This window comes from Cricetulus griseus, chromosome 2 (assembly GCF_003668045.3).
Source record: "Cricetulus griseus strain 17A/GY chromosome 2, alternate assembly CriGri-PICRH-1.0, whole genome shotgun sequence".
NCBI lineage: Eukaryota > Metazoa > Chordata > Mammalia > Rodentia > Cricetidae > Cricetulus > Cricetulus griseus.
This window is the reverse complement of record NC_048595.1, coordinates 449,729,208-449,755,731: the sequence shown is the minus strand read 5'-3', so window position 1 is coordinate 449,755,731 and position 26,524 is coordinate 449,729,208. Positions and strand designations below refer to the sequence as shown.

Below are 26,524 nucleotides of genomic sequence, written 5' to 3'. Positions count from 1 at the left end.
AAATTTCATGCTTATGCTCATTGATCAGCCTATTTAAATGGTAATGAGGCATAGATTGTACTACTTGCCCAAGTGTTTGAAACTCTACCAAGGGTGCCTGTCAGCCAGAAAAATTACTGCTGCTTCCAGGAAGAGTTGTATGTGGTAAAACATTATTTTCAGTTGTGCTACTTTTCTCTTGCATTTGTTTAACTCTGTGAAGCTGTGTTACTGTGCCTGTCTAAAACAACTGGTGGTCCTGATAAAGAGCTGAATGACCAGTAGCGAGGCAGGAGCAAGGATAGGCAAGGTTGGTGGACAGAGAGGATAAGGAGAATGGAGGCCTGAGTGCAATGGGAGAACAAGGCAGGGGGTGGATGTCAGGGGCTGGCCACCCAGCCACCCACCCCAGCCACCCACCAGCCAGCCACCCACCCCAGCCACCAGCCACCCAGCCACCCACCCAGCCACCCACCCATCCAGCCATGGAGTAAGAAGGAAAGTAAGGTATACAGAAATAAGAAAGACAAAAGCCCAGAGGGAAAGGATAGAAGGGATAATTTAAGCAAAGCTATCTAGAAACAAGCCAAGCTAAGGCTGGACATTCATAACTAAGAATAAGCCTCATGTGTGATTCATTTGGGAGATGTATGGTGGGCCCCCCAAAAGAGAAAAAACTTCTTACTACAGTTGTGTTTGCTTCTTAGGTTAAGTGATTGTAAAAGTGAATTAACTCTAAGCACTCTGACTTGTATACAGGAAAATGCTATCAAGAGTTCATAGAATGAAGGAACACCTAATGGTCACCATCCGTCTACTATCAACGTTAGCTTCTCAGGCATGCATTCCTCTTTAATCTAGAAAGAAGAGGCTCAACCATAACTGCCAATTTTGTGGTATCGATGAATGATGAATGACCAACATCAGTCTCCATTCTTAGCAGAGAAATACAAAGTCTGATATCTTCTTGTGTTCTGAACAATCTTAGTTCCACCACATGGATATAAAATATTGATTTGGGCCCCAAAACAAATGAAATTTCAAACAACTTGAAAAATCTAATTCTGTTGTCTAATAGAAGGCTATGGTTAAAGATGTAAACACATTTAGCACATGGTGGAAATGATGCTGGACAAAAAAACAACAACAAAAAAAAGGCAAAAATAAGTCACAAAGACAAGGAACATCAGAAGAAATGTCCCAGACTAGAGGAAGAAGGAACACTTTGAGAAAGAGGTGTTGGAAATAGCAAACTTGAAAAAGAGTGGGTGGGATGTGACAGTAAAAGGAGGTGACCAAATTACAGGATAGCAAATTGAAATTTGATTCAAACATATACACAAATGCTGCCTGTCATATGGCCTGTTTCCAAACTGTTTGGAAGATATATTTAAAGTAAATATAATCAGTTACCCATTCTATTTTTGACAGTAATGTTAACTATTAATAGGAAAAATATATATAGTATATTTGTAGGCTCAAATGTGTGTTCCAGTATTTCATTATCATTTATCATTGCAGAATGTTGCCTTTAGCACTCATGAGTAGTAAAATAGAGACAACTATGAATTTTTTTATTTGTCTGCTTTTAAAATATCTACTGTCAGACATAATATTAGGCATTTTATCTGCATTTAACATACATAGTATTCAATCAATCTGCATATTAAAATGTATTTTCCCATCTATAGGGGGAAAATGTTATCAACAAGTTTTGAAAAAGAAATAATAATGCTTTTCAGTAGGAAATCAGAGGCCAACCTTACTGTTAGAAGTGATAAGAAAAAATTTATAGAACAGAGAGTTAACTATTATGACTGTGTGAAGCCCCAAAATATCAAAGCATATCTTAAAATGATGAAATATTTTGGCTAATCACACTTTTTGTAATATAACATATTTTCCCTTTCTTATTCCTAAATTAAAGTTTCAAATTATAGCTCTTCCTGTGAAATTTTCTGTCTATTGTGAAGTTTTGATGTTGCTTTCTTAGAAGCACACTCTCCATGGTAAAATTAAGTGGATATTCTAGGCTGTGATTTGGTAGTGTGGGTGCATGCTCTTGTGTGTAGGTGTGATTCCATGTGTGTAAGTACACATTCATGTGCAGGTGTCTCAGGCATGTTATGTAAGTAGTCCTCTCCTTACCAATGCAGACAACAACTCTCCCTTCAAAGCTAGTAAGAGGTCATTGACTCTGGAGACTAACTGTAGTGACTGTGGGCTTAGAACATAGGTTTAGTTTAACACACATTCCATGTTCTAATGTGGTTGCAGGTATCATTAAACTTGCATATTAATAGAACAAAGAAAGAAATACATCAAGACATTTTTGGAAATGTAATAGAAGCATCAGAGAACAGAGGAAGCTTTCTTACAGGTCTCAGAGACCTCAAACTCTATTCTTAGCTTTTGGGTTGGGGAAAGCTAATAGTCTGCTAAGTTAGTAGATTTATAAGTTGTTTTAAAATACTATTGGTTATAAGATCTTCACTAACGCGGTTCCCATGCCCTAATTGGGGGCAACTGACACCAGAGATCTGCTCACTAGACCCGAACTTGGCCAGCCGACTCGAGACTGCCAAGGCCCCCTCCATCCACCAGCCCGGGGAGCATAGGGGCTGCAGGTGGTTTGAGTTTCTCTGCCCCAGTCTGGGGCAACTGACACCAGAGGTCTGCTCACGGGATCCAAACTCTAGCACACCAAGAGACTGCCAAGGCCCCTGTGACAGTCCTTCCTCCATCCAGGAGAAGAGGACAAAGATCAGAGTGTTAGAACTGTTTGCATCTACCAGGAGGAATCCTTGGCCCCATACTCACCAGGACAAGAAGAGATTCCTGGTTCACCCACCAGAAGAAAGGATGGGAAGAAGACAATATAAAAGCACATTCAAAAACAGAAACACCAAAATGACAGCACTGAGACTAGGGACCATACACCAGCAAGACCAGAACATCACAATGCAGATGAAGCAGTGGAAACTAAGAGAACAATACAAAGAATCAATGAAACAAAGAATAGGTTCTTTGAGAATATCAACAAGATAGACAAACAAACCTTTATCCAAACTTACCTAATGGCAGAGAATGAACATGCAAATTAATAAAATCAGCAATGAAAATGGGGACATAACAACAGACACAGAGGAAATCCAGAGAATCATCAGGTCAGACTTCTAAAAACTGTGTTGCTCAAAGTTCAAAAATCTAAAGGAAATGGACAATTTTCTGGACAGATTTCACTTACCAAAATTAAATCAAGAACAGATAAGCAACTTAAATAGACCTATAACCCCTAATGAAATAGAAGCAGTCATCAGAAGTCTCCCCCCCCCAAAAAAAAGCCGAGGGCCAGATGGCTTCACTGCAGATACTACCAGAAATTCAACAAGAGCTGATACAAGTCCTCCTCAAACTGTTCCACACCATAGAAGCAGAAGGGTCATTGCCAAACTCTTTTTATGAGGCTTCAATAACCTTGAAACCCAAGCCACAAAAAGACACAACTAAGAAAGAGAACTACAGACCAATATCCCTCATGAACATTGATGCAAAAATACTCAATAAAATACAGGCAAATCCATTCCAAGAACATATCAAAGAAAATCATCCACCATTATCCAGTAGGCTTTATCCCAGGAAGGTAAGAATGGTTTAACATATGAAAATCCATCAATGTAATCCACCATATAAACAGACTGAAAAAAAAAAAAAACCATGATCATCTCACTAGACGCTGAAAAAGCCTTTGACAAAATCCAACACCCCTTCATGATAAAGGTCTTGGAGAGATCAGGGATAACTGGAAGATAACATAATAAAAGCAATATACAGAAAGCCAACAGTCAACATCAAACTAAATGGAGAGAAATTCAATGCAATTCTCTCTAAAATCGGGGACCTGTAAGACCTGTACCATAAGAATTTGAGTCTCTAAAGAAAGAAATTAAAGAAGATACAAGAAAACAGAAGCATCCGCCATGTTTTTGGATAGGTAAGATCACAGTAAAAATGGCAATCTTGCCAAAAGCAATCTACAGATTCAATGCAATCCCCATCAAAATCCCAACATAATTCTTCACAGAGCTTGAAATAACAATTCCCAGCTTTATATAGGAAAATAAAAGACCAAGGATAGCTAAAATACCCCTGTACAATAAACAAACTTCTGGAGGCATAACCATCCCTGAGTTCAAGCTCTATTACAGAGCTATAGTTCTGAAAACAGCCTGGTGTTGGCACAAAAATAGACAGGTAGACCAATGGAACTGAATTGAAAACCCTGATATGAATACACACACCTAGGAACAAATTGATTTTTAACAAAGAAGATAAATTTATACAAAAGAATAAAGAAAGCATCTTCAATAAATGGTGTTGGAATAACTGGATGCTGGAATGTAGAAGACTGCAGATAGATCCATATCTATCATCATGCAGAAAATTTAAGTCGAAATGGATCAAAGACCTCAACATCAATCCAGCCACACTGAACCTATTAGAAGACAAAGTTGGAAATACCCTTGAATTCATTGGAACAGGAGAGTGCTTCCTAAGCATTACACCAGTAGCACAGACACTGAGATCAAAAATTGATAAATGGGACATGTTGAAACTGAAAGCTTCTGTAAGGCTAAGGGCACTGTCAGTAAGACAAAACGGCAGCCCACAGATTGGGAAAAGTTATTCACCAACCCCACATCTGACAGAGGGCTGATATCCAAAATATACAAAGAACTCAAGAAGTAAGTCCCCAAAATACCAAACAATGCAATTAAAAACTGGGGTACAGTGATGGGGGAAATACTTCTGTGTATGTTTATAAATAAAGTACTTGCTTGGCCAATGAGACAGCAGGTTAGGCTGGACTAGGAGTCAAAGAGGATTCTGGGAAATGTAGTAGAGAAGTAGTGTTCCAGACAGGAAGTGACATAGCAAGGAGACTCATATTTAAGAAGAGGAAAAAGGAAGTGTTGCTCTCTTTCCCCTCGGCTCCTGCTCCAGCGGCAAGATGTGATCCACCAGCTAGGAGGGACGCCAATAAGGCGTCCGATAAGATAAGTCTTATAAAATATATAGATTTATGATGATTGATACTGAGCTAACAGATAAAAATCCTAGTCATTGGCCAAGCAACATTGTAACTAATACAAGTCTCTCTGTGTATTCATTTGGGCCTAACTTGGGCAGGCGGCTGCCATAAAGCTTACACGTGGCGGTGGGGCTCAGCGGCTTTTGGCAGAAAGATTTATCATAACAGTACAGTTTCTGGTAAAAGCCAGAAACTGGAAGCAGCCTAGATGCCCCTCTACCAAAGAATGGATAGAGAAAATGTGGTACATTTACACAATGTACTACATAGCAGAAAAAAAAATTGAATCTTGAAATTTGCAGGAAAATGGATGGAACTCGAAGAAACCATTCTGAGCAAGGTAACCCAATCACAAAAAGACAAACATGATATGTACTCACTCATATGTGAATTTTAGACATAGAGTAATGATTACCAGCCTACAATCCACACTGCCAGAGAAACTAGTAAACAAGGAGGACCCTAAAAGAGACAAACATTGTCCCCTGGAGAAGGGTAAAGGGTCACCATCCCCTGAGCAAATTGAGAGCACGGGAAGAGTGGGGAGGAAGCTACAAGAATGAGAAGGGGAGCAGAGAGGGGTGCAGAGGTCATGAGGGAGCAGAAAGGTTGAGTCAGGTAAAGAATAGAAGAAAGGATATGTGATAGGTAGGGTTTTAGTTGGGGAGGTGGTAGGGGAGGAAGGGAGGGAGAAGGGAACTGGGATTGTCATGTAAATCAATCTTGTTTCTAATTCAAATAAAAAAGATAAAAAAAAATCATAAAAAGAAAAAATAAAGTACATAGGAATATGAAAAAAAGTAGTGTACAGAAATAGACAATTCTCAACAGAGGAATCTAAAATGGCTAAAAGGCACATAAGAAAGTGTTCAACATCCTTAGCTATCAGAGAAATGCAAATCAGAACAACTCTGAGATACAATCTTACCCCTGTCAGAATGGCCAAAATAAAAAACACCAATGACAGTTTATGCTGGAGAAGATATGGAGAAAGGGAAACAACACTTCTCTACTGCTGTTGGGAGTGCCATCTTGTACAGCCACTTTGAAAATCAGTATGGCGACTCCTCAGGAAAATGCAAATCAGTCTACCACAAGATCCAGGAATCCCACTCTTAGGCATATACCCAAAAGAAACACATTCATACAACAAGGACATCTGTTCAATGATGTTCATAGCAGCATTATTTGTAATACCCAGAACCTGGAAGCAACCTAGATGCCCCTCATCTGAAGAATGGATAGAGAAAATGTGGTACATTTACAAAATGGAGTACTACTCAGGCAGGGGGGGCGGAACAATGGAATATTGAAATTTGCAGGAAAATGGATGGAACTATAAGAAAACATTCTGAGCAAGGTAACCCAATCATAAAAAGACAAACATGGTATGTTCTCACTCATATTTTAGACATAGAGTAAAGGATTACCAGCCTACAATCCACACTGCCAGAGAAGCTAGTAAACAAGGAGGACCCTAAGAGAGACATACAAGGCCCCCTGGAGAAGGGCAAAGGGACAAGATCTCCTGAGCAAATTGGGAGCAAGGGAAGAGGGGGGAGGGAGCTAGGAGAATGAGAAGGGGAGAAGAGGAGGGATGAGGAGGACATGAGGGAGCAGAAAGGTTGAGTCAGGGGAAGAATAGAAGAAAACAAGAAATGAGATACCATAACAGAGGGAGTCATTTTAGGTTTACAGAGAAATCAAGCACTAGGGATAGGTCTGGAGATCTACCAAGATAGCACCAACTAACAATCTAAGCAACAGAGGAGAGGCTATGTTAAATGCCTTCCCCTGTTAATGAGATTAATGACTGTGTTATATGCCATCCTTTAGCTTTCATCAAGCAGCTTGTAGAAGTAGAAGCAGACACCCACAGCTAATCACTGAACTGAATCCAGATGCAGAGAAGGATGAGTGAAGAGCAAAGGGGTCCAGACCAGGCTGGTGAAACCCACAGAAACTGCTGACCTGAACAATGGGGGTCTCTTGTTCCCCACACTGATAGCTGGGATACCAATATAGGACTGATCCAGACCCCAGGAAAATGGGTTTCAATGAGGAGACCTAGGAAATCTATGGGACCTCCTGTACTTATCCCTAGCATAGCTGTGGACTTTGGGAGCCCAATCCACATAGAGGGATACTCCTTGAGCCAAGACACACAGGGGTGGGCCTAGGCCCTATCCCAAAGGATACAATAGACTCTGATGACCCCCTACGGAAGGCCTCACCTTCCTGGGGAGCAGAAAGGATTTGTGATAGCTAGGATTTAGTTGGGGGAGGGAAGGTAGGGGGAGCTGAGGGAGTGGGAACTGGGATTGACATGTAAAACAAACTTGTTTATAATTCAAATAAAAGATGGAGAAAAACAAAGATTGTCACTAAGACACATTATTGGGCAGACAATGGCTATTTAGGGAATTAAATGTTGCTAGAGATAAGGTAATTAGCCCCTGGAAATGAAACACTCTGACCTCTCTATAAAAGGTAAGTTCCATTCAGTCAATCAGTCTCTGTAGACACAGCTTTCCCTAGGAATTCTCTTTACATTCTCAGCTCCATTACTTGATTTTTTTAATGTGGATATTTTTGCAGGTGATACAAAAGGATACATTACCATTAAGCCCCAAATGGTTTCTTAAGAGTGTCTTTTGTTTGGTAAGTTCCATTTTTGTACTTCTGTGTCATCTTGACTGTTTCTCATTTTCCATAAATGTTGGGGAATCATATCTGTCAGTATTTGGAGTATATGTTAAGAATCTCACCTTTGTGGCATTTGTCAACTCCCTGGCTCAGCTGCTTAATATCTATCAATATAATTCTTTTTTCTACTTGAACTCAAGAATGTTGGATAGCCTAGGAACAAATAAATAAGGCATTTTCTCATTGAATGCTCATGGGTAATTTTAGTTTTCTGACATTTGATTGGTTAGAATTTTTTTTAACTAGGGAGGGAGTGAGACCTGTGCCAAGAAAACATAGTTAAGCATACTTTTCAAAAAGGAAATATTATTATGGTAGTATTAAATGAACACCTGGTTTTATTCAACCCATTTTTAAATAACAAGAAAGACAATGGATATTTTAAATAAACACCCACACAAATACTAAAGAATCAGGTATTCATTAGCAATTTACTCCGGGTTTGCTGAAAAAAAAATATTGTATGAGATACAAAATTGCTTAATGTCCTAATTTTATGCCATTTTTAAATCAAAACTTGGTCTCGCATCTCTTCTAAACAAAAGTCAACAGGTTGCTTTTTCTGCACAGTGATAAAATAGCTTTATCACTCTAAGGAAGCTCATAACTACAAAGAAGATAGTACCCCATAGGAGCTGCCTCTTTTCACATTCCAGTTGTTTTTTCTAACTCTAGGTCTGTGGAGATACAGAGCTGGCTTAGTATAGGCTCCTCTTGAATCAAATTAGGCAAAGTTTGAAGCATGAGACTTGCTATACCAAGAATAGCTAGAAGCATACTTCTGCCGACATGTTTCAAATGGTATGCTGGAATTTGTTACTCACGATAAGAAAGTGGCTCTCAGGGTCAGGGAACTGTGCTTCACTGTTGTATAGATACAGGGAATTGCTTATTGCTACATAGTACTTTAAATATAGTAGAGGCATTGTTTCATACGGGGAGAGAACTCCTGATGCCTTGTGTGGTATTGTGGGTTTGAAGATTGTGAGATAGATTGCATAAGCTTATTTTAAAACTTCTACAAAAAATAAAGTTTGACATTCAGTTGCATTCCCTGTGTCCTGATTTCAAGGAGACCTTACCCAGGGATCACAACACACTAAAACATTGACACAGGTCTTCTCTTTTAGCGACTTTTTATTTTATCTTTTTCATTCTCTACTGGACTGTGTATTTCTTTTTGACATTCTGCTGCTGTCAGCACAGGTATACCTGGGGTATTCTTATCAAGATTTTTCCTCAGAAACAAGAGTTGTGTTGAGAATTTTTAAGGAAACTCTGATACCATACCTTCAATGTCTTGCATGGTGCCTCTCAATGGGAATATTAAATCAAAGAAAATAATCAGTGTATGAGCCAGCATTTTTCTCTATATTTCTGACCGAACCATAACATTTTGTTTACAACAACTCATTTTATATGTGCCACACTATTATCAGATCATCATTTTCCCTGGAAATCCGAGGAATGTAAGCTTTATGTATCAGGTATATTAACAAAATAAATTGTTTTCATAGCAATTATAGCATTCAGAAAAGGTTACCATGTTACAGGACAGTATTCAATATCAATCATTTCTATGAAATTAATCACATTTTGGTGGTGGGTAAGGACAGAAGATAGAGGACTGGAGGCAGACCTATGACTATAGCTATGAAGACAGTGAACTTTCCTTATGAACTTGCTCAGTGGGGCTCCATCTGCTCTACTTTATATCCCCAGTGTACCATGGCATCTTCCTCTGAACTCAGTTGCTGTAACATACCATGTAGACATGAAGTCTTGCCAGTTGTGATTATCTCCCAAATATTATAACTCAAGGACACTCATTGATATGGGTAGATTATAACACTATTAAATGAAGTTTGTGATAGACCCCTCCAGAAACATATTCTAACAATTTCTGCATCTCAGAGTTAACCTATTTTTGTTCCTTTTAGGTTACTGAATATATTGCCCATTAACAACAGCTTGTATTCAATGAATCCTTATAACAATTTTAACATATGTTTGGTTGTTCTTTCTAAGAGACAATGGCCATCAAAGCTGAATATATTGTCAAAATAAATCACTGTGGTAAATATGCCTTCCAATTTGTTTGTATGTCTTTAGAGGATGAATCAAACAAAATTTTGAGTTCAATCAACATCATCATGTAGACTATCTCAGGACAGGGATTATTTGAAATATTTTGAAATATGGAAAACTTGAATAGAAATAAGGTATAATATTTGTTTGATATAGACATAATTTCTGAAAAGATTATTGCAAGTTGAGTTTCCCAAGCTTTAATATGATGAAAATGTTTCCAATTTTAATACTAAAAAGAAGCAAAATGTCAAAGATAAATGTATAAATAGTATGCCTAAACTTAAATTCTATACTGAAGGTAAGTTTAAACTCTCATTTTTATGTGTCATTGATTTTGTAACACTTTTATCCTATGGCATACATATGAATAATTGTATATTTAACCATTTGTATGGTTTTTAATACATAATTAACAAATATGCATGTGACACATATTCAACATATTTCCTTTGCTTAGTGAATGAAATAATTTCTGTGAGATAACTCTTTAGTGGATTTTAGAATTTATATGCCCTTGACTTATGCACACAACTGTGATGTGATTAAGCAACAAATTCTTACCTCAGAATAAATTTTATGATAGAAGATTCAAAAATAGAAATCTGACATTCCTTTTTAAGTTTTCCAGTTTGGTGAAATATTGTTTTTCTTTGAGTAATTACTTATCATTTTCTGAATTTCCTTTGTGTATATTGTAATTCCCCTCTTTTCTATCTGTAGTTTTATTAATTTTGATTCTTTAGTTCATTGATTCTTCCTATTATTATTATTAGTTGATGTTTCTATCCCATCAATTTCTGACCAGAATTTAGTTATTTTTCCTAGTCTTCCTATGTTAGATGCTATTTCTTAATTTCTAGACCTTTCCACTGTGTCACTATCTTATTGATAAAAGATCTTCTCTTAGTTGGGATTACTATTGCTGTGATGAAACTCCATGAATAAAAAATTTTGGGAAGGAAAGGGTTTGTTCCTTTGCTGTTCCATATAACAGTTTGTCATCAAAAGTAGTAAGGGCAAGAACTCAAACAGGACAGGAACCTGGAGACAGGAGTTGATGCAGAGGCCATTGGTGCAATTTCCTGGCTTTTCCGCAGTTTTCTCAGCCTGCTTTCTTATAGAACCCAGGACCATCAGCCCAGGCAAGGCCCCACCTACAATTTACTGGGTCTTTCTCCATCTGTCACTAATTAAGAAAATACTGTACAACTGGCTCTTATGGAAGCCTTTTCTCAACTGAGGTTCTTTCTTTTCAGATAAAGCTATCTTGTGTTAAGTTGACATAAATCTAGTCCATACAGATAACCCTAGTTTTGTTTTTCTTTTATTTTTTTCGTACTGCTTTCATAGTTTAGATGTGCTGTGTTTTATTTTTCATTCTATTCAAAAAAGATTTTAATTTCTTTCTTGACATTTTTCTAGGCCCAATTTTCATTCAATAGTGAGTTTTTCAACTTCCATTTGTTGTATACATTCTGTTGTTTCTATTGTCTTTTCTGTCCATGTTGATTATCTTGTGGTGATCAGATAGGATACTGGGTATTATTTCAATTTTATGCTATCTGCTGAGACTTGTTTTGTATCCTGATGTGTAGGGAATTTTAAAGAAAATTCCCTGAAGTTCAGAAAAGAAAGTGTATTTATTAGTGTTTGGGTGGAATGTTTTATACATTTCTGTTATAGCCACGTGGTTTATGATGGTATTATTTTGACTTGGATGTTCATGCTTGTGTTTTAGACTGGGATCTAGGAATCTGGAATCATGAATTTTGAAGTGTGTCTTGGTATAGATATCTGCTCTCATCTTTTCTCAGTGGGTGTTATGGATTTGGTTATTGTTGACCACTACCTGTTTTAGTTCAGTGGAATGCCTGTGAGTGTCTCTGAGCCCCAGGATGTTCCAGTTGCTGTGGATCTCTGATACAGAGATGGTTTCGAAGAAGATGCTGAAATGGTTGACAGGAAATTGTTAAGGGGTTCCTAAGTCTGCATGAAGATGACAGGTCCCAAGGGAATATTTAAAGCGTGTTTTCAAAGAAAATTTTAATATACAATGTGATAGGGTATTTGGGTAGATGAAATTACCTTCATTTATGGTTTAGAAATCACAAAGTAACCATGAAGTTCTTGAAGGAAGTTGAAGTAAGCTTATCTTTTCTTTTCTACATATAGAACACAATACCTGATCTAATTGCTTTCATTAGATTTTGATAACTTACCAATTATAGGAATATCCCACTGAATCTAATCACATGAGTTTTAACACATGATTGTAAGTTACTTGTTACTTCATTGAATACCCTCTGGGTTTGAACCTCAGTGAATTAGTGGGTATATCCATCAAGAAATTGGAATAGGAGTCTGGAACATGGAATTTAGGGGGTTATTTCATTGTACTCTATTCTCCCTGCCTCAGTGACTTTCAATTGGAGTTTTGAACAGTCACAAAAGAAGACTGACTTCCAACAGCCATTATAAAAAGCCTACAAATGGAACTCAAGTAAATTATATCAACTAATATCAGTTCTACATCCAGTCCTATCAACCAGTCAAATGAGAGTACCCCAGGACAAGTCCATATGATACTGAAACACCAGCAAGTGACTCTTATTGACACCATATGAGTCAGAAGTGACAGTCACTCCAGTCCCTTACTTCCCCCCACACACTATTGAGAGCTATCTTAAGATAAATGTGGTTTTGCTCATCATTTCTTGAAATAAACTTTACTCAGCAATAAATATATGAGATAGTTTCTTATGCTCCTCAGAGTCAATATTCAGAAAAAAGAATCAATTATGAATAACTTAGAGAAGCTACATTACTGTGTAATACTGTTTAATGACTGATTTTTCCAAGCTTCTGGCTACATATTTAATATGAATAGCTAGCATAATTATCATATCAACAAATTAATTAATCCTGTATAAGTTAGAAAAATTTATGGTTGAAAATCCTGGCAGAATAAGAAGAATGTGTTGCTTAGAATGTAAGTTGTTGGGGGCAGTGATATTGCTGAGTGGTTAAAGAAGCTTGATACTAAATCTGACAATATTTGTTCAATTTTTATGATCCATATGGTGGAAAGAGAAAAATATACTGCTGCAAATTGTCCTCTGACCACGAAGCACAGGGGGCATGCTTACGCCCAGAGACATACACAAATGTGATTACATATCCACAGTGATAACTGTCATGCAATATATAAATGTAAAAAGTTAAAAATAAAAAGAAAATAAATGATGCTTATAAAACTGAGAATGGAATGTAGAAGTTATAATTAGTTTTGAAACTTTGGGAGCCACTCCCTAATGAGGGATATACTCTCAGCCTAGATACCCGGGGGAGGGTCTAGGGCCTACCCCAAATGATGTGACAGACTTTGATGATTTTCCATGGGAGAACTCACCCTCCCTGTGGAGTGGATGGGGGGTTGGTGGGAAGCATGGGAGGATGGGAGGGAAAGGGAACTTGGATTGTTACGTAAAAAAAGATTGTTTTTAAATAAATAAAAATTTATTAAAAATAATAATAATCATTAATCAATGACAACAACAGTCAATATGATACTGTTGTGTTGTGAACTGTAGATACCACTGGGCAATAATTCTTGAGATTGAGGGCTGAAGATATAGCTTAATTGAAACAGAAATTGTTTAGCTTTGTAAAGCACTATACTCAGTACATATAAGTGCCCCAAAACAATGAAATAACCACCCAACTCATTATTTTAGGGAGATGTGTAATTTACCCAAGAGAAGGAGAAGAACCATCACTTATCTTAAGGATCAGCATTAAAGGTGATTTCTCTACAAAATATGTAAATAGATTTCTTCAAAACACATTTTGTATATATTTGAAATTTACTATGAAATACAATATATTTGAATTTAAAATACTTCACTAACTCATTAAAAACAGAATATTGTATGCATCATGTAAACAAATAAAATTACTTAAGTTTTGATTGTTTATAAAATTTTTAATATCATTGCATCTGGGAGAAATTTAGTACTTGTAATAAATGCTCAAATCTTTATTTACTTAGAAAAAATTCAAGTAGGCACCAGAAATTCAGAGATAAATGAGATGATGGCGGATACAACAGATGACAAAAGGAGGCAAATAAGCAGTTATCTAAAATTATAAATTCTTAGAAAAAACTAGTGTATTGAGATAATACACATATTGCTCAGTGTGGCAAATGACTAAATATGCTGTGGTTAGAAAAAAATTAAGGATTGTATGTGGTTCATAATAGCTTTCTATTACTAACATTATAAAGGACCCTAAACTTAGCTTTTTTTTTTAATGATGCAGACTGGCTTATTTTTCTGTTTCTGGGGCAGTAAGTCAGCTAAGGTGGTATGTGGCTATGTTTTTTTTTTCTTTCAGGAACATCTTGTAAAATGTTCTGTCATGCTTATTCATACTGTTGCCAGAATCCAGTCTTTGGTAGTGCATAGCATTGAAATGCTTATTTTTTTTGTTATTGATATGTTACTCATTCTAAAGAAGAACTAGTATTTAATCAAGTTGATTCTATCCACAGAGTGTGGAGTGATATTTCTGTTTTAAAATTTGTAGTTTTATGAAAGTATATGAGTAAAAAGATATTACTTGAAGACATAAAAATAGATGATGGTTACTTTGGATATAACTCCAAAAGCACAAGCAACAGAAACAGAGACAAATGGGGTTTCTTAAAATCAAAGAGAAGTTGCAAATCAAAGGAAGCCATCAATAAAGTAAAGATGAGATCTACAAATATTAGAAAATATTTGCCCACTATTCACCCCATAAAAGACTCAGAACATACAAGGAATTCACAAATATCAAATAAACCAGTTTCAAAATAAATAAAAAATTATTCAATATCCCATACAAGTAGGCACCAGTACATATAAAAAATACTGCTCTGCATTACAAGCCATTATGGAAGTTCAGATATCATCCATGACACTGAGAAGAGCTATTATCAGCAATTAATGAAAAATAAATGGTGTGGATAAAAGGGAGCTTCCATTTTCTGCAACAAAGAATGATATAAAGAAGGGGGTGCTGGGAAAACTGAAATATGTCTACTACATGGCATATATCCAAAGTATTTATCTAAAAGAAATTAAATAAATATTCCATACAGATATCTGCATTCTCAACTTCATTGAGGCAAATCCCCAATAGCTAAACTAAGTTTTCATCAAATCAATGAATAAATGAATAAAATGTGTATTAACAAAACGAAAACACTATTAAGCCATAGTAATGCATTAAATATTGTTTGTCTTCTTCAGCGAAGTGAATGCAACTTAAGATTCCTTGTTAATGAGCCAGGAAAACCAGAAACAGAAAAACAAATGCTCTGTCTCCCCTCGGATATGTAGACACTAAAAAGAACTGAGATGCAAAAAGAATTACAGATGCTGGGAAGGCAGATAAATAAGGTAAATCAAATGAAGTTAGATTTAATAAGTATACTCTGTATGTATGTTATGAAGTATCACAGTGAACTCTATTTACATGTACATTTAATACAGTAAACATATTCCCAGTCCCCTGAGAAGCAGATTTCAAATATATTACTTCATAAATTCAATGTTTGTGAACGTAAGAACCTCAGTAGGCCAAAGACACATCAGAGCATGATGAATGTGTTACACAGTGAAGAACAAAACAAAGACAATTACCAACATCTCAGATATCCATGGTGTAGCTCTAAGAAATTTCTGGCTAGGTGCATAGACAGACCTCAAGCCATCACCTTCTATGAAAGGAGTCCTGTGCTTTGCAGAGATTGACTTTCCTGCTGCTTCATGCTCAACAGTTCTTTCTCAAGAACGAATCACAATCATAGGCTCAGTCACACTCACTATCACAGCAGAGAGTGAGCAAGACATGTGTTTGAGCCACAGGTCACAGAGCTCTGATTCTGAGCCTCACTGCCAGGATTATAGATTTCTTTGATTCCAGGAGTCTTACCGTTCTAGAAGGAAACATGGAAGATGGTTAGCTTTAACTATAGGCTTCTGCTATAACTGGTAACTGTTAATAGTATGAATTGTAGCATGAAATCACTGAGTATAAGGTACACTATCCTTGTTTGTGCCTCACTAAGATCTTACCATTTCTGACATCTGTTAGAACTGTCAGTGTTGTCTTTCAAGGTATAGGACATCCAATTACCAACCAGCCTATGCTATGTGATAGTCTTCCATATTTGTAATAAAGAATGCAAGGTGAATCATGTTTCTTTACTGTGGGACAGTTTCTTGGCTCATCCTAAGCAATGATCCCTGAAACTGTCACTGAAGAAGTAGGTTATAGGCCCTTTGTCCCTTTGTCTCCATTGTATGTTATACATCTATCCAGTTGAGATTGCTGCTGACTAAGTTGTCATTTTATTCCTATTATCTGGTCAGCATAAGGTCACACTGACATAAATCTTTAAAATATTCTGTGAAATTCCCTGGAAGTTTGTAAAAAGAGGTTTTAGCAGAGAGTTAAGATAACTAATATAACCCTCAAGCAAAACTTTAGATGACAATGATTTACATTCCAGTGAAGACATGAACATCATCTAACTCTATTTTATTGACATAAGTGAATGGAAACTATTTTCCAAGTTAACGCCTACGCAAGACTACTCTAGGCCTTACCAGTCTGCTCTACTAAAGATGCACTCGTGACTAGAGTAGACTTGAGCAGTAAGCCATGTTCCATATGTAACTGATTCCTTGGAAGACTAACTACTGAATTAAATACAAATATGACAAAGCTGCCTTCCTGTAACACTTCAGATATTCCCTGATAATGATAATGTTCAGTACTGGGAATGTAATGCTGTTTTTGGCACTGTTTTAGCTGGTGATGGGACAATACTTTAACGGACTGTAACTGGTCTTCCCAGATGTCATGAATCTTATTCCTCACACTCTAAACACACAGCATTCCATCTGCCAGGTAAAGTGCATTCTCTTATGTGAACTCTCAAGTAGGTAAAAGAGATTTATTGATGATTACAAAGTGGAGTGTGATCAGCATTACCTCTAATCAGGGTTTGTCCCTACACAGATTAGGTAATTTGATTTAGATGTTAACTAGTAATCCATTTTTTTTCTTGCTATCCCCAGGTATCCATGATTTCATATGACCAACTATGGGTCAATGGTTATTAGTAACATTTTACACAATTTCTTTCCAATTGTCATCAAATATGTGAGTGGTTTCTTTTTTTTTTTTTTTTGTCTTATGTATTGTGGCATGACAAGGAGAATCTCTACAGAATATATTTTATTATGTTTCATTGTCTTTGTCTCATGATGCTATTCAGAGATTTGGTGATTGAGTTACAAATATACATATAAATAAAAGCCTGAGGACTTAGGAAGTCATTATGGTATTTGTTTAATACACGTGTCATTCACTTTCTTTTAGACTGGGAGATTGTAAGTGTCAATCATCATCACCCTTTTGGTCTTTTCATCTACATTGACCCTGGAGGTGTCATGTTTTGCTAACAAAAAGGAAAGGAAAGGGCATGATTGCTCTCAGATATGGTGTTGGAGAGCACAGGCAGAGGCAGGGACATCGGGGAGAGTCAAGCTTGACAAGACTAATCTGGGCCTTGTGGGAATTGGGGAGGGGAAATGAGGTACAGCAGCCAATGGCCAAAGGAACAAAAGGATGGGTAATCAAAGTATCTGCTTCGTATAGGGAGGAACATCTGGGGGAAGGGCAGCCTAGTCCCTGGGCTGGAGAGTTCAGTGTAGAGGGTGGGGTATGTTAGCCACACCCATAACAGGAAGAGACTGAAGGATGTTGGGAGACCCTGGAAGACAGGTCCCCTTGGCTATGTTAAATAGGCACTTCATCCAATAGTCCTGGGTTTGAAACTTAACATTTCCAACATACAATGACACTGAATATAAATTACCATCCCAAAAGGGAGGAAAGGAAACAAAGTGAGAAAATACTGGACCAAAGCAAGTCTGCAAACCAGAAAGGCAAACTCCAAATTCTACATCTTTATATCTGATATTAAAGCATTTTTCCTATCTCCAACTCTTTTCAGCTTTGTCAACAGCAACATACTTCTCTCTCTTGGGCTGGCTCCACACCTATTTGTCAGCTTTCCTTTGGAGGTATTCCATTACTCTGGCATCTCCATAATCTTGGGTTTTCCAAGTCAATCAAGGCTTTCCCTTCACAGCTTCACTCAATAGCCTCTCCAGGCACTCATGCTTCTCTTGAGACAGTTTCACCATGTAATTCCGGCTGACTTGTGTGACCCACAGGGGCCTGAAACTCACAGAGATCCTGCTATTATCACGAAGGTGCTTGGATTAAAAGTACCTTCTACTATATGTGGCTGAGCTTGCAAATGAATGGATCTCTCATTCCTGTGCATGCTCTTTGGCTCTTTTCTTGCTGTGATTTGTCCTATTGAACTCTGATGTAATGTTTTTTTTGTTTTTTTTTTACCTTATTATATATTACTTTTTTATGTTTAAAAATGAGTAAGTGAGTGAAAGAAAGAAAGAAAGAAAGAATAAATGAATGAATGATAGCCTAGGCAAGAAGATAGAGGTTAATAACTGAACTGTCATTTATATCTTCTGGGAGAGGGAAAATCAGTTTTCTCCAATAGAATGATACTGAATATATTAGCCATGCCTCATTTTCCAGAGTAGCTGGCCAACATATAACAGACTCCAAGCTTTTAATTGCTTTTATTATTTCACAATGTGGTGGAATTTTTATTTGTTTGTTTCTTTTACTTTTAGATGTTGTTTTATTTTGATTTCTTGATTTGGCTGTTTGTATCGTTCTATTGGTTTTCCAGTTGTTTTATTGAGAAAGGACTTGAAGTTGAATGGATATGGAGGGGAGAGGATCTGGAAGGACAAAGGGGAGGGTAAGCATCGGATCAAAATGTATTGAAATTTAAAATTATTTTAAATTATAAAAATGCAATAAAGTATTTTATTTAAAAAGAAGACAAAGAAACAAAGAAACAGTGGCTCAAAAAAAATAAAGCCAGATATAGTACTTATTTTTGGTGCATGGATAGCTAGAAATTATTGGTTATCAAGGGGTTTACATTTATGTTGGTGAAAATTAGCAATTTGCAAAGCACAAATCAGTTCAAGGTATCTCAAGTACCCCTTATTCTCAAGCTGATGATTAATTGCTATGTCTGTTATTGACCACAATGATGGTCTAATGGTGGTGATGGGATAATACTGCAAAGATAATTTTTAGACATCTCTTTGGTGCCTATTTTATGAAGGACCAAAGTCATGAATGCATTAAGCCATTTTCAGTAGGAAGAAAAGATTGAAATTTGTGTGTCACATTTTTCTCTCTCATTATTGTCACTATATCCTATCGCCCTTTATAAGAAAGGCTAGAGAGAAAAGAAGCTGGGCCACAATCCTAAAGCAATGGTCAATTTCTAAAATTGGGATGAGTTGAAGTGGCCCTTTGGCATCTCTCACTAAAAAAGTTTTTTCCTAGATTTAAAAAATAGTCACCTATCTAGTATATATGACACACAATCAGAATTTCCCCCATATGGAACCTTATTGCTAAAATTATAAATTTAGCAATATATTGTATATATTGCTATATACAATATACATATATATATACATTTATTCCAAGGAAATAGTTTCTGAATAAATAAAATTGGTTATCATTGAGAAAGAATACTACTACTTCCTTTTCAAGATGGACATCTACCACTTAGTGTACTATTGTAATTAATAAAAAAATACATGACTCTAAGCAGCATAGATTTGTCACCATGAAGCAGGTGACTGATATGAAAATAGATTACTTTGCATTTAAAGTTCAAGATATTAGCCCCATATAATTTTTCTTGTTACAGAAGCTCATTATCAGCTTTTCTTTATGATGCTAATCTTGTCAGTTATTCAATTTGCCTTTTGAATACCTTTCAGTACGTAAATCCAAGAATGCATCAACAATTCACATGCTGCTTTAACTGTCAACAATATAATTACCTGTTTTTAGAAGTTACATACTTGGGACACAGGAAAAAATATACCAAAAAGTCGACACAGTATTTTTTTTCAGAAAGAGCATTGGTGACTTACAATTTTTAGTTTCTTCTGATGACTATGATATTTCAATAAAGAATAAGTAGTTTAATTTCAAAGCCAAACATTACCTTCACCAGGAGCTTCCTTTTCTCTGTCTTTTTCAACTATACTAATATTCTTATTTCTCTACTATCCCCACTTAAAGCATGAGCTGGCTTCAACCCTATTACACGAAAGAGAAGGTGCAGAATTATCGACCTTCAGTTGTATTGTGAAATGACCTCTGTCTTTTCTAATGCTGAACTCTCCCTGTGATAGTCCTGTAGATGAATAGCAAGTTAATCTTAGCAATTTAGTCATAAATTCAGAGTTAAAATAATTGTTCCATAAATTTCCTTATCCTGTGGCACCAAACTAATAAATACAGCCAATGCAAAATGTTTTAAGTTACTTTTTTAAAATGAGAATTTTCAACTCTATGGCCTTAAAATTGATAGCTGTAATTCTCCACTTGCCTTATAACCCTGATGGAGCTGATAGAAGCATGATGCTCCTTGAAAGCAGAAGTGCTATGCTTAAATTAAGTCTGTGGTGGTGCAGAAGAAGTCATATATTTAAGCGAAACTGATTCTTGGGTGAATAAGATATCTTGACATGTCAATAGAATATGAAACTCAATTTCACAAGATTTTTTTAGTATCAAAGGAGATTTAAGTGGAGCTATCACTTCTAGTCTTAACAGAAAAGACACATCTTTATAGACCTCTACATACCTTGGTGTAAAATTTAATTTTACCATTCCTCTTATAGTCTATCATAGTTTAGCTTTTGGAAGAGCAAAATTATATTTTACTACTAGTTTGCTATCTGTTCCCTCATTCAGGAATTTTGTAAACTTCCAATAGCTTGATTGTTACTCCCTCCATGACATTTAAGATGCTCTCCTTAAAACAATAATCACAGATCTGAATTGATCAGAAAGAAACATAGAGGCTTAAAGCTTGTGTTATATTGAAGCCACATTACCTTAAAAGGAACAAGAAGTAAATCTGTAGTCATGAAATATGCATTAGAATCAAATCTAGCTATGTGAATTAAGGCTGTTTTATTTAGAATCTCAAAATAGAGTGCAAAATTCAATAAAAATGTAGCCAAGACTAAACATTAAAAGTTCAAATTTCAGATGTTGTCTACCTATTTTCAATAAAACAATATTCAAACACACCTCCCATAAAAGTGTTCAATAATGAAATTGTAAGTAATCAAATTAATATGTGTACCAACTATCAGACATTCTTTAAGTAGAAACAAATCAAGTACATGCTGTTTATGGAGTAATTACATTCCAGAGAATAAAAATTTTGGATATCACATTAAGAAATCAAACTTCAATTGAAAGCTAGGGATCCATTACTTGACAGTTAATAAAGACTCATACATTGTTCTAGAATATAGCATTGTAGGTCATCACTTTATTCATGAATTTCATGGTAGCATCCATCACTGCATTTTCTTTTAATTTCTATAAAACTGAAATGATTATTTATATGTTTGTCTATCTTTCTATATGTATATCAATATAGAAAGAGAAACAACAGACAGATGGCTAAGTAGAGACAGACATACAGCTAGAAAAACGATGAGCAAAAGACAGATGGACACTTGGGTGTGTGTGTGGAGGAGCACAGATCATGTCCTGGCAGGAGGGGAGTGGCCCAAGCTGAAGACTGCCCTACCAAAAGAGGGAGTGGTCCAAAACTGACGACCAACTAGAGCCATTACAAGATGGCACTGAGGTGAGGCCTACAGAGGTGAGGCCTCTAAGTATTTACTAAGAAAAACAATTGGCTTCCCAAAGTCACACTGGATGAGGTCATCACACTCGCAGACTGTAACAGAATGTAATTCTTACATTCACCAGATACATCACAGGGATACACTGCTTTTTTTTTTTTTTTTTTTTTTTTGCTTTAAAAAGACTTACTGTTAAAAAATAAATGAGATCTGGCCTGACCTGATTCCCTGTTGTGCCTGACTGTCTCCTGGTTTCAGGGAGGCTGCAGAATAGGGGAACAGGGCACTCTACCCTCTCCGACCTCGACCCAGAAGACCCCCAAAAGCCCCCAACTTGTATAGATGAACTGACAGAGAGTCAGATAGATAGATAATATAATCTTAGAAACAATGAATAATGGTTCGAAAAAATTCTGCAAGGCCATTTGAGTGTTAGTGTTGGTTAACTAGTTTTGGTTAGTGTTAGTGTTGTTTATTCCTTACATTCACGGGAAGTTTGTTAGTTCAATGCTTCAGAGTAAAATGACCCATAGTAATCTCCATGTACTTCCAGGAGTAATGTTGAATGCAGACACTGAATAATATCCCTCTGGATTATGTAGCTTTTCCCTGATGCTACATTTGATCACACTTTGCAAGGAACTGCATCAACATTTTAATCTTTAAACCACATTGCTACTGGTGATACGTGTTCGGAAAATAAAAGAATTGTATCTGATAATCAAGTCGACTGCATTGTTTATTTATATGGAAGTCCCCTGATAACATTTTCATGCACAGGGGATCTTAGGCCTATTTCACACTTTTCTCCCCATGGAAACTTTGACATGCTGTAATTGGCTGGTAGTCAGGGGTAACCCTGCAAGCCAAGGAACTTAATGTGATGATATGCAAATAGTCTGCAAGCACAATGTGCTATGCTGTGCCCTGCTTTTGACTATCAAGGGGTTAGGATGGGGGATTGTAAAAGCTTGTGTTTCTTTAAGATTTTAAATCCCTATTATGGTCAAGTTCTGGTGTTTTGGAAGACTCAGCAGAGGAAAAGAAACAGATTTCACAGTAACGATGAATATTGGCTGCATGATGAGGGATGATATGAGCAAATTATTGTGAACAGTTCACTTCTCAAAGGGACTATGAACACTTAGGTTACCTTCCAATTGTCTATTTCATTTCCATGTTTCCATTTTTATATGGCTCCTCAGCAGCTTATGGTGCCATAAGCCTTAGCTGCATTTTATGGCTCATCTTTGTAGCATCTGAAATTCTTGGCTCCAGGAATAACGCAATATACATCACAGCATGAATTTGTATGGCACTGAGGGTATATGCATATCCCAAGACTGTGCAAACTCACAAAACTTCCTGGGGATGGTCTTCATTTATGTATAAATTTTCATGTTACCATTATTTGTGGCTAGGGCAATCACCTTCATTTATACCATCTGCTCAGTATCTTTGTTACAGAGTTGAGTTTATATTAACTCAGCTTTTCATAGGTGATTCACTAGTGACATTTGTACTATAACAGATTATGACAACTTTGACTCTATAGAACTGTTTATTCTCTTCTTCTTCTTTTAAAAACAGAACACATTTCTCTATTAAAGATAATATTACCCAGGTCCATCCTTGGCATATAGCACTTTGTCCTTTGGTTTGTATTCTAGTCATTATGCTATAAATTTTGCAGACTAAGTAATGCTAAATATTAACTACCTGCCAACTCTTTAAAGTGGTATATATTGCTGAATACAAGGTGAAGCAAATTTTTTATTCTAAAGTTATGCAAATGCAGCAAGAACCTTACCGAAATGTATAGTATATGAGAATTAGTCTTTCTTCTATACAGAAATACACACATTCTCTTTTAAAACCAATAACATCATAGCCACACTTAAAAATGTTTGTTAGTTAGATTACTATGGGTTGCCACATATACTATTAACCTAATTAGCCTAGTTCACAAATAGACAGTGGTATTACTTACAGCACTTACTCTGGACAAGGTTGTCAATTGCAACTTGACCTGTACAAAATAAATCTATTTAACTCTTTTCTGTTTCTCTCTCTGTCATTCTCTCTCTCTCCCCCTCCTTTTACCCCATTTCTTTATTCCCCTCCATTTTTTCTTTTTGAATAATAATGAAATAAGACTATAAATTTAAACTTTGTAAAGTGTATTATTTGGTGTTGTTTTAAAACATGGAAAATCTTCAATAATCACTTACATTTAGCTTCCCCCACAGAAAATACCCAGAGCCCTTAATACATGAGATCTTACTTACTTCCCTCTGGTCCCTAGAGATAAGTAATTTATTTTCTGTCTCTATTCATTTATTTATTTGGGATATTTCACACAATTGAAATAAATACAACATGTAACTCTTCATATCTGGCTTCCTTCTGTGAAAAACTTTGTGTGATTTGTTCACAAGCTCATCTAACTTCTCCATTTGTTACATCTTATTTTACTTTTAACAGTAGTTTAGTAAAGGTCTGTACCTTTACTGGAGCTTTAGTTCTTCCCCACTAATTAATATTAAAATTCACGTTTAAATTGGACAATGAGATGAAAGTAGAGGCTGGATTGGGTTATCAATCAAATGATATGAACTGGAATTGATCTGTCAAGGGAATACTGTAAAGCCTGGTTTTCTTGTTTGGGGTGAAATTGATAATCAATACACATACATTGTGGGAAAGGACAATAATGATGATATGCCATGTGTGTTTTAGAAACATGAGTAGATGGAAAAGAGTACACGAGTAGAGAAGTTGGCATCCTCTGCTTCTGGGTAGCTTTTTGCTCTTCTTTGATTTCTTTCAGATTATTTTCTTCTTTAACTTCAGTTTTGGTCCACTCCCAGCTAAACATGGCCCATTTCAGTTCCCCAATGAGCCTTTCAGGGAGATTGAAAGTAGCATTTAAGGCTGGTTATGCCCCATAGTCAAGGCAAATTTTGTTTACAAGATGCTTCCTGTTACAGCATTTGCACTGTCTAAATAACAGGCCATAAAGTCTGTCAGCTGGAAACTTCTCTGTGTTGTAATGAGTAGATGATTTCAGTCACTGTCTTCTATGCAAGAGGCTTTTGAGGACAGTAGCTTCCAATAGAAAGAAAGCTATCTCAAGCCTATGTGTATGTATATATTAAATTAATGGGCACATACACGCAAATATGTTTGGCAATGTAATGGTTATTAAAGTCCTGTGAAGAGTCTCTGCTTCTGGGAATTGAATATCTATTTATGGAACATATTAATACACAATTTTTAATGAGGAAAGAGTTTCTGTGGTTGTGTTTTCAAATGCATGATGAAATTAAATTTGCAGAAAATAATTTGGGGCTCAGATACTCTTAGGCAGTAGCTGGAATTTGAAGTGAACCTGGAAAAAATTTTAAATGTGAAATTATAAGTAAGATAAAACAGAGAATGATAAAATATAGTGTATAATATAAAGAAAAGCTTGATAGTTAACTCATTTGAGATAAGGGGTAGAAATATGAAAATGGGTGAATATGGAGGAAACATGGTGTCTAAAGCTATGCAATAACAGGTTACTTAAATTCTCTGTTTAATAGCTGAGTATTAAAAGATTGATTTTGCATATAGTAAAGATGATTATAGTCACAGAGTTGTTTAGTGTCTATGTTTAGCCAAGAAGCATAGAAAGCATAATTTTTTCTAATTCAAAAATAAAAAGATGTAATTCTAAATAAGGTGGTGTGAATTCAGTAAGGTAAAAAAGGAAGGAAATTGAAGCTGATATTTATCATAAATGAGAGTTTTCTCATTCATTATCTGATTTGTATAAAGATGCATTTTTAATATAGGAGATGAATAAATTGAGAAATTTAATGGTGTACTCAATTAATACATGGAAGTGATTTTTTTCAACTTGGGTTCATTTCACTCCAAGGCATATATTTCCTGTTTATGAATTTCTGTGGAAGAAAATTGTAGAAGAAAATTGTGTAATCAAGCAATTACATGATAATAAAGTAAATGTATCTTATAGATATAATCTCCTTTCCCAACCAGATGAGAAGAATCCACTATTCAAGTGCATCATCAAAACTACCAGTAAAGCTAGCAAACAGACATAGGAAATTTTGAGTTAGTATGAATATTATAAGCAAGCCATTATTTCTTCTTGATTTGCCTGTAATGTCCTTTGCTTTTTTATGCTATCTGAAACAGAGACTTTATTATCTTGGGAGCTTCCCTCAGTTACTCTCCTGGTTGTCTAGAATTCTGCAGGTTCATATTCACATGAGGTTCAAAATCTTTAGCTAATTCTAAAACCCCCAAAGTTTGGGGTACAATGTGTTTTGATATATTTAAGATATCATGAATTACTTGATAGCAGTTCCTTCTTTCTCTTATTGGTTAAATCATTTTACTCAACTCTCTTCCATCCCCACTCTTACTTTTCTGGGTTTGTCCTCTGAATTGGCCTCTTTACAGATTCATTGTACATTCTTATGTAGCATGAACATCTAAGCTGAAGATCTAAAATAGAAAGGCTCTCAAGTCCAAAGCATTTTATAAATTCCACAACAGCACTTGACCTACAATAACCAATAGAGTTAAAACACGGATACTTTAAACGATTGTATAAAAACAAATTCAGCTTTGGGGTAAACACATAGAGTAGGTAAAACAAAACAAATTTCATTCTTAGACTTGGTTATCATCTCCAAAGCATATGAAAATATAACTAAAGTTTAGCAATGAGGCATGAGGAACAGAAGTTCAAAGTCATCCTTCACTGCATAGCAAATGAAAGGAA

At 36.0% G+C, this 26,524-nt stretch overlaps 1 long non-coding RNA gene across 1 annotated transcript in view; it reads left to right on the top strand.

Moving 5' to 3' along the window:
- Nucleotides 1-5,352: 5,352 nt before the first annotated feature.
- The window catches only part of LOC103162784, a 31,986-nt gene continuing 10,814 nt past the window's right edge, over nucleotides 5,353-26,524 (top strand). The window contains exons 1-2 of the long non-coding RNA XR_003481653.2: nucleotides 5,353-5,411; nucleotides 7,670-7,732. This is a non-coding gene — a long non-coding RNA (uncharacterized LOC103162784). The remainder of the gene's footprint in view (nucleotides 5,412-7,669; nucleotides 7,733-26,524) is intronic.